Source organism: Ornithodoros turicata, chromosome 1, assembly GCF_037126465.1.
Source record: "Ornithodoros turicata isolate Travis chromosome 1, ASM3712646v1, whole genome shotgun sequence".
Lineage (NCBI taxonomy): Eukaryota > Metazoa > Arthropoda > Arachnida > Ixodida > Argasidae > Ornithodoros > Ornithodoros turicata.
The window spans coordinates 206,792,280-206,809,684 of NC_088201.1; the positions used below are offsets into that span (position 1 = coordinate 206,792,280).

At 44.9% G+C, this 17,405-nt stretch overlaps 1 protein-coding gene and 2 long non-coding RNA genes across 3 annotated transcripts in view; 2 read left to right on the forward strand and 1 right to left on the reverse strand.

Moving 5' to 3' along the window:
* LOC135379000 (uncharacterized) overlaps positions 1 to 5,496 on the reverse strand; it is a 33,525-nt gene extending 28,029 nt beyond the window's left edge. Inside the window, exon 1 of the long non-coding RNA XR_010418665.1 lies at positions 5,383 to 5,496. This is a non-coding gene — a long non-coding RNA (uncharacterized LOC135379000). The remainder of the gene's footprint in view (positions 1 to 5,382) is intronic.
* LOC135378997 (uncharacterized) overlaps positions 1 to 17,405 on the forward strand; it is a 355,209-nt gene that overhangs the window by 326,903 nt on the left and 10,901 nt on the right. The gene's annotated exons all lie outside the window — the stretch shown is intronic.
* Positions 4,178 to 4,876, forward strand: LOC135375770 (uncharacterized). The gene is made up of 2 exons (XR_010417388.1): positions 4,178 to 4,241; positions 4,701 to 4,876. It is a non-coding gene; the product is annotated as an uncharacterized LOC135375770 (long non-coding RNA).

Consider the following 17,405-nt stretch of genomic DNA (forward strand, 5'->3'; position numbering starts at 1 on the left):
GAAAACGAGTGTTTCAAGTATAGCGTGCTGGCACTCTTGCATCCGTTGAGGAACAACCCAAACGATTATGTCAGATACCACAAATACATGAATCCTTCGAATCCGGAGACGCGTGTAACGTACTGGCCGCCCTGCTTCCCAGTCACTTACGAAGACATTGCCCTGTGGGAGAGAAAAAACAAAATCTCCGTGTACATCTATGTGTTCGACGAGCAGACGAGTTCGATATCTACCGGGCGGATTCCCTGCACGCTCTATCAGGATAAAGTCCACCTGCTCGAGGTTAGGGAGCATTTCTATGGAATCAGAAAATTTAGCACTTTCATGGGACGAGGTGACTATTTTTATTGTGAGAAATGCACGAGCGGTTATAGGACGAGAGGGGCGTTGGAGCAGCACGAACGTTTGTGTCGAGACGTAAACGAAGTAATTCTCGAAATGCCGAAAGCGGGGGAGAGCGTCTCCTTCACCAAGATACAGTACATGCATCCCTATCCCTATTTTGCGGTGTTGGACACGGAAAGCATACTGGAAAAGGACGCGCTCGTTAAGGACGCCTCGAGTGTGCACAGGATGAGCTCGTATAGCATAGTGCTAGTGAGAAGTTGTGATGGGAAAATAATGGACGTAGATGGCTATTTGGGACCCAACGCGGCAGAAAAATGCTTGCTCTCGCTCAAGCGATTTAGCGAACAAATCGATAGGCTGAACCGTCTTCCCTCACCGTTGGTCATGAGTATGGAAGACCACTTTCGGCACGCGAGCACTACGCACTGCGAATTTTGTGGAATCGAATTTAACCGACATACGCGGAAGGTGTCGCATCACGACCACACCCGTTTCGTAGATCCCGGTTCCTCGAATTTTGTCGCGACGCTGTGTGATACGTGTAACCTTACGTGTCGTAACACCAAAGAACTCGTCGTGTGCGTGCACAACCTGCAGTACGATTTGAGCTCCCTTCTCCGCCACATGCACGTTCTAAATCTGGGCGAACCGTGGATCTTAGCTTCGAGCTCGGAAAAGATAAGAGGGTTCAATATTGGAGATCTCTATTTCCGCGATACCACGCAGTTTTTCAACCTGTCCTTGTCGAACCTGGTGGAAACCCTTCTCGCCAGCGGTGGCGAGAGCGCGTTTCATTGTACCCGTCAAATGTTTGGTGACCGTTTCCGACGGCTTCTCAAGAAGGGAATTTACCCGTACACCTTCGTCGACAGTTTCGAAGCGTATAATATGCCCGCACTACCGCCAAAGGAAGCTTTCAAAAGCGACCTGAACGACCAAGAGATCACGGACGAGGACTATCAGTATGCCCTCGAGATTTTCGAATTGTTCAAATGCAAGGACCTAGGAGATTACACGCGTCTCTACGTCACGCTGGACGCTTGTCAGCTCTGCGACGTCGTACTGTATTTCAGGAAGATTGCGCTAGAGACGGATGGGATGGATATCTTACGTGCCATGTCCCTCGCCAGTTACGCGTGGAGCAGCGCTCTGAAGCTCACCAATGTCAAACTCGAGCTCATGAGCGATCGCGAGATGTATGAAACGATCGAGAAGGGGATCAGGGGAGGCATTTGTAACAGCTTCCACAGATACTGTAGGGCTAATCACGAGGGGTGTGACGATTACGATCCCCACCAAGAAAAGACTTTTATCCAGTACCTCGACGTGAACAGTTTGTACCCGTACGCGATGACTTTTCATCTCCCAACAGGAGGTTTTGAGTGGGTGGATCCTTCGAGGTGGAGCGAGATCGATTTTCTCAACATTCCTCACGATTCGGAAGTGGGTTACGTGTACGTGGTAGACTTGTCATATCCAGAAGAACTGCACGCGCTCACCAGGGATTTTCCCCTGGCACCCGAACACAGGTGCGTGGACGAGAACGAACTGTACCCCTACCAACGCCACCTGAAAGATGCGTTGTCGCTGAACGCCCCTCCCACCAAGAAACTCTTGCTGACGTGCTACGACAAAGAACGTTACGTCGTTCATTATGCATTGCTCGCTCTGTACGTGAGGTTGGGCATGAAAATAAAACGTGTTCACAGCATCCTCTCGTTCCACCAAGACAACTTTTTGCGAACCTTCGTGCAGAGAAACGTCGCGTTGAGGAATGCCGCGACCACGAAATTCGAGCGACTTCTGTACAAAACCATGTCGAACAGCACGTTCGGTAAGTCGATACAAAATGTGAGACGCATGAAAAGGTACGCTATAGCCTACGACAAAGTAAGCGCGCTCCGAAAAGCTAGCTCCGTCGACAGTCAGCATTTTCACATTCTGAGTGATAAGTGCATCTTGTACGAGATGAAGCAACGCCGCATCAAATGCACGCACCCCCTTTACATGGGCTTCACCATTCTAGAAATATCCAAAGTCCGAATGTACAGCTTCATCTACGAGTCGCTCTTTTCTCGCTTGTCATGTCCAGTGCAATTGATCTATAGCGACACGGACAGCAGAATTTTTTCTCTCACGTGTGAAAGCCTGGAAGAGCAGCTGATGAAGATTGAGAGTGAGTTAGATCTATCTTCCTATCCGCCGGACCACCCACTTTTCAACGACAAGCACGCGAATCAGATGGGGTACTTCAAAGACGAGACGGGAGGTGGAGTTATTCAGGAAGTCGTAGCCATCCGAGCGAAAATGTACAGCATCCTCTTGGCTGGGACACACAAACAGATCGCGAGAGCGAAAGGAGTTAAGAAAGACGTGGTGAGGAAACATTTATTGCACGAAGTGTACCGAGATTATCTGTTCAATGAAAAGGCGATCTCTCAGAAGCAGTGCACCATCCAGAGTATAAAGCAAACGATGTACACCATTTCGAGACTCAAGAAGAGCTTGGTCCCCTACGACGACAAGCGCTATCTCGTGGATGCCGTACACTCCTTCCCTTATGGAAGCTGCGAATACGGTAAGCTTTCCTAGTGTTTTGACGCGTATAGGATTACGATAGTGCTCTCTCTCTTTGTGCAGCAACGAAAAACCCGGAAGGGAGCCCGAGAGTGTCGTCGTCGTCAGGCATCGAGTAACCGCGGAACAAAGAGCTGCACGCGCATGTAATCGAGAATAAAAGTTCTAGTCGAGACATGCTTCTCTCTCTCTCTCTCTCCCTCAGACAGGAGAAGCACGGGTCATCGTGGCAGTGTGGTAGCGGAATGGGTGTACGAAAAGAATGACCATTCCGTCATCGTGCTGGCGCAGTGACCCGCGCAATGACGACGTTACGATGAAGATTCCCCTTTTCTGGCACGTCTGATCATCTCGTTCTGTTCGTGAGATCAGACAAGGGAGGGAGGGTGCAGGCATCTATTGACCAAGTCCTTTGTATGTATTCAATAAAGATGTTTCAGTGAAAGAACACACAGAGTCTCGTCAAAGTTATTCGGACTGTTTAATGCGTTGCGTGTCAATAACCAAGCGGTATTTCAATAAATCAATGACAAAATTGGCGATGTAGACTGCTTGCAAATGTCACTGCTTCCGTAGAGCGTGCTTAATATGAGCGATGGCACGAGCGAGAAGGTCCACGATGTCTGCAGCGATGTAGTTGAATTCTGCGTTGGACAAGCTCACAAATTCGCTCATTAGTCCCAGGGGTCCGTCCGGAACCGTTATGCAGACGTTCTTGTAACGGGCGTAGAACCGACGCACCATCTCCTGAAGTGGCCCCGGCGAGATCTCTCCTATATTGCCAAAGCCTACCATGTCTATCACGTAGCGAAAAGCAGTGATGACGAGCTCGTTGCGGGGACTTTCGCCGTTGAAACATTCCTTCTCCACTTCTTCCCAAGAAGCGTGGGTGCGGGAACAATTTTGTAAAGAGTGGTAGCTGAACATCTTCACGTAGTGATGACGCGAGCGCGGTGCGCGCTGCCTTTATAGAGATAAACGCGCGCGCGCAAAGAACGGAGAATGAAAGCGAAACTGAAAAGCCACCCGTCGCCGCTAGGAGCGCGCGCGCAGCAGAGAGCCGAAACCGAAAACACCCGCGGCCGGCGCAGAGGGAGCTAGCAGCGCGCGCGCGCATGCGCGGACGGGTGGAGCAGAGGGCGCGCGCATTCATAGCTGCCGCTGCGCGTCGCCTCTCTCAGTTTCTCTCGGACCGTCGCGGAAGACGGACGTGCGCTCCGCGCGCTCGCTCACTTTCTGGCTGGATCTCGTAGTGAGCAGACGTGTGTTCTCCGCGGTCGCTCAGTTTCTGCCTGGAAGTTGCCGCGGGGGAAAAGGTGAGTGATTTGACGCGCTCCTTTTCTCGTATGTTTGCCGTGTTTAGCGGTGACCGCGCTCGTGTTAAGCCTTTTCTCGCATGTTTAGACTTGTTTTGCGGTGTCCAAGCCTGTTGACGCATGTTTAGCGATGTGTGGTTCCCGCCTTGTGTTAGCTGCGTAGTGTTGAGGTTATGCCCAAGCGCGCTCGTGTTAAGCCTTTTCTCACATGTTTAGACTTGTTTTGCGGTGAGCAAGCCTGTTGACGCATGTTTAGCGATGTGTGGTTCCCGCCTTGTGTTAGCTGCAAAGTGTTGTGGTTAGGCCTATGCGATCGCCCCCGTGAGCCTTTTTCCCCGATGTGTACTGTTTTCTGTTTAGCAGTAGCAGTTAGACCTTTTCTCTCGCATGCCTAGACTTGTTTAGCAGTGCTGCCATTTTTACCTGCCGCTAGTATCTTGTTCTGTCTTTCTCGTCTAGAGCTATGACGGTGGCGGCATCTGGTGTGATGCCTTGCAACTACGTGGCCACCTGTCGTCGATCTCTGCAACTGCTGGGTGCAAACTACCAACATGGCGGGCGCTGGTCACTCGGGTGTTGCGGAGCGGCTTCTTCGCCGCGGCATCGTTGATTTTCGAATAAATTGTTTCTCTCCACTCTATCTCTATCTTTTCATTTTATTTTCTACCTATTTTTTTATTTTTTATCAGCTCAACTAGCCCACAACTCACACAGTGGTCTGGACACGTCCTAGATGCGCCCCAATTAGTGTAATGACTCCCTGGTGGGTCCTAATTACTGTGGGGGGTCCCAATTAGCTCTAATTGCTCATTAATGGCGTCCAGGCCACTGTGTGAGTTGTGGGCCAGTTGAGCTGATACATTACTACTGACGCTGGCAAAAGGTTTGATGATAGTTTTGCTGAGAGGGCACATAAATACCATAACACATGAAAATATGTTAAATGTGCCACTGCCATGAAGAAACGATTCATATCCACATTCGGTTCTCTTAACGTCAGAAGCAGAAACATTACGCCAAATGTTCACTAAGGTCGAACCTTAGGTGCTTGTAATAGTTTTGCAAGGTAGCATAGTTTTACCACGTTATCACTAGGTTATTCAAAGTTTCGCCAACATTCTCGGCATTCAAAATTACGAACCTGGCAATTCTGTGGTCAGCCTGGAGGAGGGGGTCCCTACGTTGCAGAGGACGACGAATACCGCAATGATCAGGGACCACATGGTTGCCTAAGATGCTTGTCGAATGCAATCCGGGAACGAAGTGACACATCGATCATTGTAAGCGCACCTGGATGAAGTGATCATCCTCAAAGAAGCAGTTTTACGACTTCTTTGAAACAGTGACCACTCTATCTGCTAATTACTCTTGCCAACATTTTACAGCGGTAGCTCTTAACACGGAGGTATTGGGTAACTGCTGAAGCTGTATCATAAAACCCGTCGCTTCTCCGGCCTAGAGAGGAGGAAGCGTTAGAGAGTAGCAAGTAAACAAGCGAGATGGAATAGTGGACGTTCCAGCCGGTCTGATCAATCAAAATATTTGATCTGATATAACAAACACACAAAGTTAAATGTGGCACTGCGAGGGAGGCCTGTGATACAGTCCCAATAAGTACATGGTTCGAAAACGCGGATAATATAAATAGCACATCTTGCGGGAATAATTTAACAGCTACCTCTCTGGCAAAAAAGCAGAGTGGTAAAAGAGAAAGAAGAATAGATAAATACCAAACATAGGCTCATGTATACCAATGAACTCAAGCAAATGAGGACAAAAAATGAGATGAAAATGCTCAGCACCACTACAAGCGTGACATACAAACGAATTTCAATTCCTTTTTGAACAAAAACGTGTTATTCAGCTTTCTCAATTCCACCGGCAATGATTTCATATTCTAGACTCAATAAAAGTTAGCTCCTGTTTCCCATAGTTCATGCACGGCAGTGGTGTCCTACGGTACATATCGTCTCTTCTACGGGAGTATATGGAACTAAAGCGTGTTAAGTGGATAAACTCAGGAACACTAGAGTTATGAATATGACGATGGATAAAGAGTCTGACCTTCTACCTAATCAGAGTAGATACGTTCGTGATTGATAGTAGTGAAAATGCAAAAGTGATTGACGTATATGATAGAATACACGCTAAGGAAAAAGGGAGTTGCGAGGAGAATGCGCGCTTTACTCCCTTTCGCCGATTCTCCGAGAGTGACTCCCCCTTCCTTCTCGCACTCCTTCGGGCGGAATCAATTGCGTACGAGAACAAGAGGAGAGTGGACCTGTTGGAGCCGCCAGCAGTGTCCTCAAAACGTGACCTCTATGAAAAAATATTTGTCCATGCTATTGATATTCTTTTGACATAAGTCAGAAGAGTCAATAGATATGATATTGCAATTCCACATATTTTGGATGGAAAATCCTTTGGAACTGCTTTGGACAACTAATGGTTATTTGGGACACACTTCCTTTTGACATTTGTCCAAAAGATTTCAAAAGGCATTTCCGCTCTGGACTTCATTTAGACTTCTTTTTGAAAGTCAACACGCTTTGGGTTTGAACATCTATTGAAAGTCATTGACTTTTCTTTCATTACTCCCCTTCCCTCCCTCCCTGCACATACTACGTTGCCTCGGGTTGCCTTGGCCTCAAATTTAATTCGGTATGATGTCAAGTATTAAGGTAGAAGAACGGAAATTCACATGTGAAGAGGTGCACTTTATTGAGTCACTTCATTTTTGAAATCATCGACGCGATGCTTTGCTTGGTCTCCCGTAGGCTGGTGCTTCTCTATCTTCACAGTTTTCTTACAGGGAAAGCGCAATTTTCAGCTTTTGTCTGAAAATATAGGATAGGATCTCCTTAATATTTTGTAGCATATAATGTATTGTGGCATAATAATGTGGGTAAAATAATGTGGGGCAAATAATGGCATGGTAATCTGGCAGTAATATCACCCATCCGGTGTAGTTCCGTATCGGGACAAACTCGATTTTAAAAACATTTGTGAAACGGTCAGGAAAGTAAATACTGCATAGAAGTGGAAGAAGATCATATACTGAATCTAAAAATGTAAGAATTATAAAATTCTGTGGACTAAAAGTTTTTTATATGCATTTAAACAACCCAATCTGATTCACTTTTAGCGCAGGAGAAACACGGGAATGCTAAGCATGACAGATTCGAAACTTGCCGTCTTGCGAAAGGTAGGGTCGTTGAAATGGACTAGGTTAAGTAAGGTTCTACAGATTGGGGGGGCGCCCCCCCAGGCACATTACGGCGGGCGCCCCCCCCAGGCACATTACGGCACATTACAATTACGGCCAGGCACATTATAATTTTTATACATCTTACGCATTATACGAGGGTCATTCTTGTTTAATTTCGTGACTAATTACTTCCTCTTTCACGTAAAAGCGTTAGATTTTTGTTTTTATTCGTTTTTCTTTAAAAAAAGCCAGTGGTCCCGATACGAAACTACATCCCACACATCCTCTACGCCTACCCCCATATGGGGACAAAAGGTGGATATTACCGTATCGCATACTTGACATTTACACACGCTTCCATGGATACACCAGCAATGTTACTCCGTCATCGTGATAAATAGTGAAATAAAGAATACCCCCTAGTGTATTATGCATCCTGTCTCGAAATACGACGGGTGTGAACCATCTGAACGGGTGTGAGTAGTATAGATTCGAGCCCCACAACAGCCACTTTTTTCTAATCCAGGTCAAGCCAGGTCTAATCCAGGCTCCACCCCTTCATGGTGATCCATCTAATTTCTTTGTGATTGGCTGCCCTTCATTGCCACATTTGCTCACTCACTCATAAACACCAAAATTGTCTATTCTATTCAATTCTAAGTCAGTTCATAGGCTTCCAAATTGCTCTTTTTTCTAATCCAGTTCTAGGAATTTCTAATCCACCACACAATTCTAATCTAGGTCAAGCCACTTCTAAGTCCTCTGGTTGGTTGGTCACAGCCCCATTCCTTCACTCTGATTGACCGATCCAGGCTCCACCCCTTCATGGTGATCCATCTAATTTCTATGTGATTAGCTACCATTCATTGCCACAACATCTGCTCACTCGCTCGTAGACACCAAAATGATCTATTCTATTCAATTCTAAGTCATAGGCTTCCAAATCACTCACCTGTCTATTGGTCTGGGGGGTGGTCACTTCCATTCATTTCTAAAACCTAGTGATTGGCCTATTGGCTGCCTCTCATACATGCTCGATAGACTCATTTGTCATTTCCACTCTCTAGTCACTCGGTCACATGCTTTCAACTGCATATTGCTTCATAGTTTCAACCGCAACATAGACAACCACTCGTGGGTCAATTCCATTCATTTCTGGTGAGCTCACAAGCCCCCCAAATTGCATATTGGCTTGGGACGCTTTCTAGTTAAGCCAGGACAACGCTTCGGAACAGTAAGGACATAGAAAAACTCGGGAAATAGTTTTCAACATTTATTAGACACATCATGGTGTTCTCAGAGAGATTGCAGTTCTCTCTGGAGCACTTCCAGCACACTGGACATTTCCGCCCCGCATCCATGGCGTTTTTCACATAACTACCATGTGGATCACCCAAGCGTTCGTCCTTCTCCATCCACGGCTCAGTCCCAGACCGCACGCGAGAACAGCATGTCACAGAAGTATCAGTTCTCTTCCTGCACATCTTCTGGAGCGAAAAAAGAACATTATGAGCTTCACTATTTACATCATCCATTTAAACTTACCCTATTCACAGCTTCCGTAAGGGTAGGATTCGATGTCATTGCAGAGGTATCGCTTGTCGTCATATGCCATCAGACTTCTTTTGACGTTTCTGATGGTGTACATGCACTGTTTCTTTCCAACTATTGACACTTGCTCATTCGATACGCTCGTATGGTTGAATAAGGTATCACAGTATGTCTCATGGAGGAGGTGCTTGCGTACAATATTTTTCTTTACCCCTTTAGCTCTTGCAATTTGCTTTTCTCCAGCTAGTTTGATGGAGTACATTTTAGCTTTCAAGCATATTACTTCTTCGATAGGTACACTACCAGTTTCGCTTTTGAAAGCCCCAAGTCTCCCATGATTCTTTTCACTGTACAGTGGATGATCCTGGTCGAAGGAAGACAAATCTAAGTGGTCGTCGGCGATCGCTCGTAACTGATCTTCGTAGTCCTTGCAGAATAGGCCGAGGATCAGAGAATCCGTGTCAAAGTAACAGGTAATCACTGGACAAGTGAGCTTACTCAAGAGGGTTTCGTAGTAGAATGAGTACATGGTTAATTTACTCAGTTCCAAAATCGTAAACCCAATCTGGAGCGGGAAATCGCATCGCACTTTTCTTTTGCGCATTTCGTACATGACACAATCCGGGGACAAAATTTCCATCCTCACGCATTCCGCCCGACTCCCGAGGCGACTCGCCGTCTCCTCATCGAAGGCTACTCGAATGTCCCGCATGTTAAATTTATTTAAAAGCGTTCTTCCGAATACCGCATTATTTGAGAGTTTATAGAAATTTTTTTCGAACGTCGTGCTCGAGGCAACGCGTCTGGCAACGTTGTCCTCGATGTAGGGACGCAGCAATGGTGACTGGCGAAATTTTAGAATTCGGTGAATTTTCATCACCCTCATGCCCAATCTACAATAGAGTGCGAGCAACGCGTAATGAACGACGTACTCGACCTTGTCCTTGCATGTGAGCAACAGCTTTTTGCTGTTAGCAGGCTGATACATTAATTCTTCGAGAAGCCCTCGCTGGAATGGCGAGAGCCATTCCTTTGGGACGACTGCCTTCTCGGGAGCCAGGGGGAAGTACCTTGTTAGAGCGTGGATAGATTTTGGATACTCCAAGTCACATACGTACCATACCCCACCTCCGAATCCGTGGGGTGACGCATAAAATCCACGGAGCTAAAATCCTCGACCCATTCGGAATCACCGACAGGGAGGTACTTTATCATACTAAATCCGTAAAGATTGTTGCAATCTATGTATGATATGTACACCTCCTCTTTATCAGGATCATAGCCGCTACACAGAGGGTTATTGGCACGCAAATGACGCCTGCTCGCCTGACAGAGCCCGCCTCTAACGCCCGATTCGATGGTTCTGTACATGTCCTCGTCGGTAATCAATTCCAATTTTGCATTCGTATAATTTAACGCGCATTGCCACGAATAGGATGCCAGAGAAACGCAATGAAGCAATTCCAATCCGCGTGCGCTGTAGCACAGACGTCGGAAGTGCTGCATCACGTCCGCATGTAATAGGGCATCCGTTTTCAAGTACAGTGCATTATAATCTCTCAAATTTGAGCATCCAAAATGTTCAAATGCCAGCAACGCATACTGGTAGTCCTCCTCACTTATATCCTCCCCCGTGAGATAATTTCGAAAGGAGGATTTTTCTGGCAAGGCCAATTCATCGTACACCGCGAAAGAACTGACATGGCTGTACGGGAATACACCTTTACGAAGTAAAATTTCGTAGTCGTTTCCAAATGCCTGCTTCAAACATTGGAATGCCTCTGCAGCCCCCATGGATTTGACGGTTTCCACGAGCTCCCCCAGCGATGAATTTAGATATTGCATGGTATCTCTAAACAGAAAGGTGCCAATTTCGAACGAACGAATTTTTTCCATGGAGCTGGCCACAATGAAGGGAGGTCGCTTCCACCCAAGAATGTGAAATTCCCGCAGCAGCCCGGCCAAATCGTAGGACAAATTGTGTACCATGATCTGCAATTTTTCCCTCGTCGTGCACGCGACGTTACAGGGGTTACACAATGTCGCGATATAATTTGTCTCGCCCGCACTACAATGCTTTGAATGGTCGTGATGCCGGACACGAGGTAGATCTTCGGTGAACTCCTGTTTACAGTACGCACAGTGGGTAGCAGCTCTGTGCTCAGCGCATTGCTGATCATTCAACACCATTGCGGCGGGGCAAGCGTTCAGGGCGATCATCTCATCCCGCATTTCCATCAATGCTTTCACGCACTGCCTCGCAGCATCTTCCCCATGGTGCGTCCTGAGGCGCAACACCCTTGAGTCGTGGGTACGCACGAGCACGGCACAAAAGCTAGAGGTGATGTGACGCTGCATGCCATCACCACTGGGCGCAAGTACGCTCTCCGTGTCCAACGTGACAACATAGTTGTACTGTTGCATGTACTGTATTTTAGTAAATTCTACAAAATTTTCTCCATGTTCACAAAATTCTAATAGGATTTCGTACACGTCTGCGCAAAGGCGTCGATGTTTCGCCATGCTCTTTTCCTTATTAAAAGAGCGAGTGACAGTTCGCATACGAAACGCGTGTTTTTTCTCGTCAACAAACGCTCGAGGGACTTAATTCCGAAAAAATGCTCATCAACCTCCAATAAGTGAATTTTCTTTTCGCTTTCCAGTTTTGGGGGTCGTGACACGTGCACTTCCTGATCGACGTACGCGTACATGTATACAGATATCCTATTTTTCTCTTCGAACTCGTCCAGATCAGCGAATGAAACAGGGAAGTGAGTAGGCCACCAGTACTCTGTTGCATAATTTTCATATTTTTTCCATCGGTTCCTTTCCTGTGGGTGCAAGAGGGTGAGCGTATTGTATTTAAAGCACTCGCCCTCCTTACGCTCTGGTATAGGGACATTCATTAGGACATTCTTACGATTAGCCAAATTAGTGGGAAGTACCCCATTGCACACGAATTTTTTAGTTTTCACAGAGGAAATACACATTTGAACTTTTTGGACGTCAGTGGATACAAACCCACTACCCTCGCGCTGGTAATTTTCAATGCGCCCGGTGGACTCCTGAATCACATCCATCAAAGTATTTGCGATAGCTCCGTCGCTGTGGACTTCGCGAGCAAGCGCCATAAAATGAGCTATGTGCGCGGTTAAATCCCCTCGATTTTCTTTCATCATTAGAACGTCAGAACAAATGCAAAACCTAAAGGGTATTCTTTGCGCTCGCAAAATAGCAATTATATTGTGGAGGTGGTTCATTAAATATGTCGCAAGTCCTCTACTCCCTGATCGTGAACAGATGCCAATAGCACAAACGCTTTGACGATACCTCGAAATGCGCTATCAGTTTGAAAGAAAGGCAGGAAGGAAATGTCCACATAGGGATGTGATCGCTCGACGTGAGCATGCAATGTGGCAGGTGAAATGTCTGGAGAAGATGGTGAATTCTCTTCCAATGACTCATCATCCCCGATATCATGAGGATCAAAAAAGCAGAACACGCATCTAGGCACTGAAAAAAAGAAGAAACACTAAGAAAACGTGCACCACAAAGCGTAGATGAAAAATACTTACTCTTGAAGCGAGCTCCGCACACTCCCGAAGTGACACGAAGACTGCTGCCTCTTTACACATCCTCCCCATTTATATAGCGGCGACCTCGCTGCATGCCCCAACATGCACGGGTGCGGCGAGTCGTCATAGCCTAAAAATAACCTGCTCTGCACGTTCAAGGTCGCAGCTTGCCCTTGGCTTCACATAATGCTCCGTCCGCCTACACCATTGCCGCACCTGAGTGCAAAGTTCGCTCTCATCACATGTCATTCCGATATGCAAGTTGCTTTCATGAGCAGGCACACAACCATCCCTTTTTGGCTGTGGAATTTCAATAATATTACTTAAAAGAAACAAATTGCAGTGGAATGCAGGTTCATCTCAGACAGGAATTTCTACCCTCAGCGTTAAACCCTCAGATACCAGCATTTCTGGTCAAATAGCAAAATAGCTATGACCTCAAAAATTAAACACATGCTAACAAACTACCATCAACTGCTATCAGATAATTATTGCATAATGCTAAATACTCAATTGCATTGCCCCTGCGTGAAGAAAGCACAGGACAAGGGTACACAAATTCACTTAAGCGATGAGGGAAAAGGCTTAAGACCTCAGGAATAAGCGCAGTCACACCACACATCGCTACGCAGCTAACACAAGATAACAACAAGATACTAGCGGCGGGTAAGATTGTAACACTGCTAAACAAGCCCCAACATGCCATGATGACGTCACAAACCAGGAAAAAAAAAAACGCGCGCGCGCACACAGCAGCTCAGGAATGCACAAGGAGAGGTGCTTTATTGGAAACTCTACTCCTGGCTCAGACACCAACATTTCTGCTCAAATACCCATAACTGCAAGATTAAGCACTGCTTACTTTATCAATATATCGAGCACTCAACAAAATCTAACAAACAAACAAACAAACAAAAACAAAACAAACCCACTTTCCGTGATAGAACACTATTCAGCTTTACCAAGTGATTTTCTTCTGCTTTTGCAGTGAAAGAAAAAAAAAGAGCCATGAAAAATTACACGTACTTTTGCTTTAATAGCTATAACTGCAAAAAAAAATGAAGCACAGGAAAAAAGGCACTAAACGAAGAAAAAGGCACCCATTTCTGCTATCAGATAATTATTGCATAATGCTACATACACAGTCGCGTTGTCCCTATGTAAAGAAAGCACAAGACAAGGGTACACAAATCGAATTGGGAAAATCACTTCTACTCGCGCAGCATAATACGATATATGCTGATTTTTTTTTTACGGTCGAAAATTGCAATAAGAAGCCACTGCTATGCAAGTGCAACAACCCTTATTTTTAAACCAACATTTCATGCAATACCACATAAATTTATCACTCGAGTCACACGCAAAGGCATACACAATGTACTTACTGGTTAAGTGGGGTCACAGTTGGACACACACACACACACACACAACACAGACACAACGAGCGACAGTGAAAAATAAGAAATTACACGCACTTCTGCTCGAATAGCAAAGTGTCAAGCATGACAAAACACATTTTCTACCACCAGAAAATTATTAAACAGAATAATACAATATTCGCAAAAATTAAGCTTGTGTGACAAACACACAACCTGAGGAACACACCCATTCACATCTGCTTTCTGAATTTGTTATACAGGCGTGAGCGATTCGATAAGAATATAAAGCACGCTGCTTGGAGAAAGCATATATCATGTGTAGCTCAGTCTACTCTATTGAAAATGTGATAAACGTTATTTTTCAAACAAAAAAAATCACAGCCGGCATAATATACAGTAATATAGGCAATATCACTGAAGTCAAACACATTGAACTTACTTGTCAAGTGGGGTCCCAGCTGCACAAACACGCACGCACACTCACACATTTTTAGTGCCTCACAACGAGCAAAAACCCAAGGTCTATTCACAGCCACATAAATTCATATTAATCCTCACGTCAATAATTATCCAACCATCGTCAAAACAGGGAACACGCATATGCGCATGCGAAACAATAGGCCTTCACGCCGGATGTAATACGATATCGCCAGTCGACCGTCCCAAAGCAAAAAAGAAACACAGCATCTCAGGAATGCATGCCGCCTATACATCCAAGAACAGCGTGCAGCAATTATAATACAGAATGGGATTCATTTCTTTGTACTTTTGTTTGCCTGCATATAAATATTTCACAAGAAATATTACAGAGTGTAAAAGGAGAACAGCATTCACTACACCCTGTAGCTCTTACCATTTTTAAACAAACCAGTCTTCATATGTTCATAACCACACTACCATTCACTAAATAGGGGAGTCACTAATGATTCAAATAAGATAAAATATCATTCCATCATCATTGATTGCAAACTTCACGCAAGAATAAGCAACTGCTGCGCGCCGTATTTTTCTTATAAGAAACACCAAATAGACTCAATCTCGCCGTGTTAAACACCAGCAGCAACGAAGACTAGGCAATTTTGTATTTATTTTTGTCATTTCCAGCAGCTCATTACTTTGTGCGAGTCATCAAAAATTAAAAATTTCTGATCTGCTGCTGTTAAAGTGATAAAACAGTGCCCTCGAAACGCGCCCCCACCTGTGCCGCATCTGGCCCGTTCACGCAGTTACGACACGCTTGAAGCAATGACGCGCGCTCCGTTATCGTTTCCCCGTGCGGGCACACTGTTTTATCACTTTAACAGCAGCAGATCAGAAATTTTTAATTTTTGATGACTCGCACAAAGTAATGAGCTGCTGGAAACGACAAAAATAAATACAAAATTGCCTAGTCTTCGTTGCTGCTGGTGTTTAACACGGCGAGATTGAGTCTATTTGGTGTTTCTTATAAGAAAAATACGACGCGCAGCAGTTGCTTATTCTTGCGTGAAGTTTGCAATCAATGATGACGGAATGATATTTTATCTTATTTGAATCATTAGTGACTCCCCTATTTAGTGAATGGTAGTGTGGTTATGAACATGTGAAGACTGGTTTGTTTAAAAATGATAAGAGCTACAGGGTGTACTGAATGCTGTTCTCCTTTTACACTCTGTAATATTTCTTGTGAAACATTTATATGCAGGCAAACAAAAGTACAAAGAAATGAATCCCATTCTGTATTATAATTGCTGCACGCTGTTCTTGGATGTATAGGCGGCATGCATTCCTGCGATGCTGTGTTTCTTTTTTGCTTTGGGACGGTCGACTGGCGATATCGTATTACATCCGGAGTGAAGGCCTATTGTTTCGCATGCGCATATGCGTGTTCCCTGTTTTGACGATGGTTGGATAATTATTGACGTGAGGATTAATATGAATTTATGTGGCTGTGAATAGACCTTGGGTTTTTGCTCGTTGTGAGGCACTAAAAATGTGTGAGTGTGCGTGCGTGTTTGTGCAGCTGGGACCCCACTTGACAAGTAAGTTCAATGTGTTTGACTTCAGTGATATTGCCTATATTACTGTATATTATGCCGGCTGTGATTTTTTTTGTTTGAAAAATAACGTTTATCACATTTTCAATAGAGTAGACTGAGCTACACATGATATATGCTTTCTCCAAGCAGCGTGCTTTATATTCTTATCGAATCGCTCACGCCTGTATAACAAATTCAGAAAGCAGATGTGAATGGGTGTGTTCCTCAGGTTGTGTGTTTGTCACACAAGCTTAATTTTTGCGAATATTGTATTATTCTGTTTAATAATTTTCTGGTGGTAGAAAATGTGTTTTGTCATGCTTGACACTTTGCTATTCGAGCAGAAGTGCGTGTAATTTCTTATTTTTCACTGTCGCTCGTTGTGTCTGTGTTGTGTGTGTGTGCGTGCAACTGTGACCCCACTTAACCAGTAAGTACATTGTGTATGCCTTTGCGTGTGACTCGAGTGATAAATTTATGTGGTATTGCATGAAATGTTGGTTTAAAAATAAGGGTTGTTGCACTTGCATAGCAGTGGCTTCTTATTGCAATTTTCGACCGTAAAAAAAATCAGCGTATATCGTATTATGCTGCGCGAGTAGAAGTGATTTTCCCAATTCGATTTGTGTACCCTTGTCTTGTGCTTTCTTTACATAGGGACAACGCGACTGTGTATGTAGCATTATGCAATAATTATCTGATAGCAGAAATGGGTGCCTTTTTCTTCGTTTAGTGGCTTTTTTCCTGTGCTTCGTTCTTTTTTTTTTTGCAGTTATAGCTATTAAAGCAAAAGTACGTGTAATTTTTCATGGCTCTTTTTTTTTTCTTTCACTGCTAAAGCAGAAGAAAATCACTTGGTAAAGCTGAATAGTGTTCTATCACAGAAAGTGGGTTTGTTTTGTTTTTGTTTGTTTGTTTGTTTGTAAGATTTTGTTGAGTGCTCGATATATTGATAAAGTAAGCAGTGCTTAATCTTGCAGTTATGGGTATTTGAGCAGAAATGTTGGTGTCTGAGCCAGGAGTAGAGATTCCAATAAAGCACCTCTCCTTGTGCATTCCTGAGCTGCTGTGTGCGCGCGCGCGTTTTTTTTTCCTGGTTTGTGACGTCATCATGGCATGTTGGGGCTTGTTTAGCAGTGTTACAATCTTACCCGCCGCTAGTATCTTGTTGTTATCTTGTGTTAGCTGCGTAGCGATGTGTGGTGTGAGTGCGCTTATTCCTGAGGTCTTAAGCCTTTTCCCTCATCGCTTAAGTGAATTTGTGTACCCTTGTCCTGTGCTTTCTTCACGCAGGGGCAATGTAATTGAGTATTTAGCATTATGCAATAATTATCTGATAGCAGTTGATGGTAGTTTGTTAGCATGTGTTTAATTTTTGAGGTCATAGCTATTTTGCTATTTGAGCAGAAATGCTGGTATCTGAGGGTTTAACG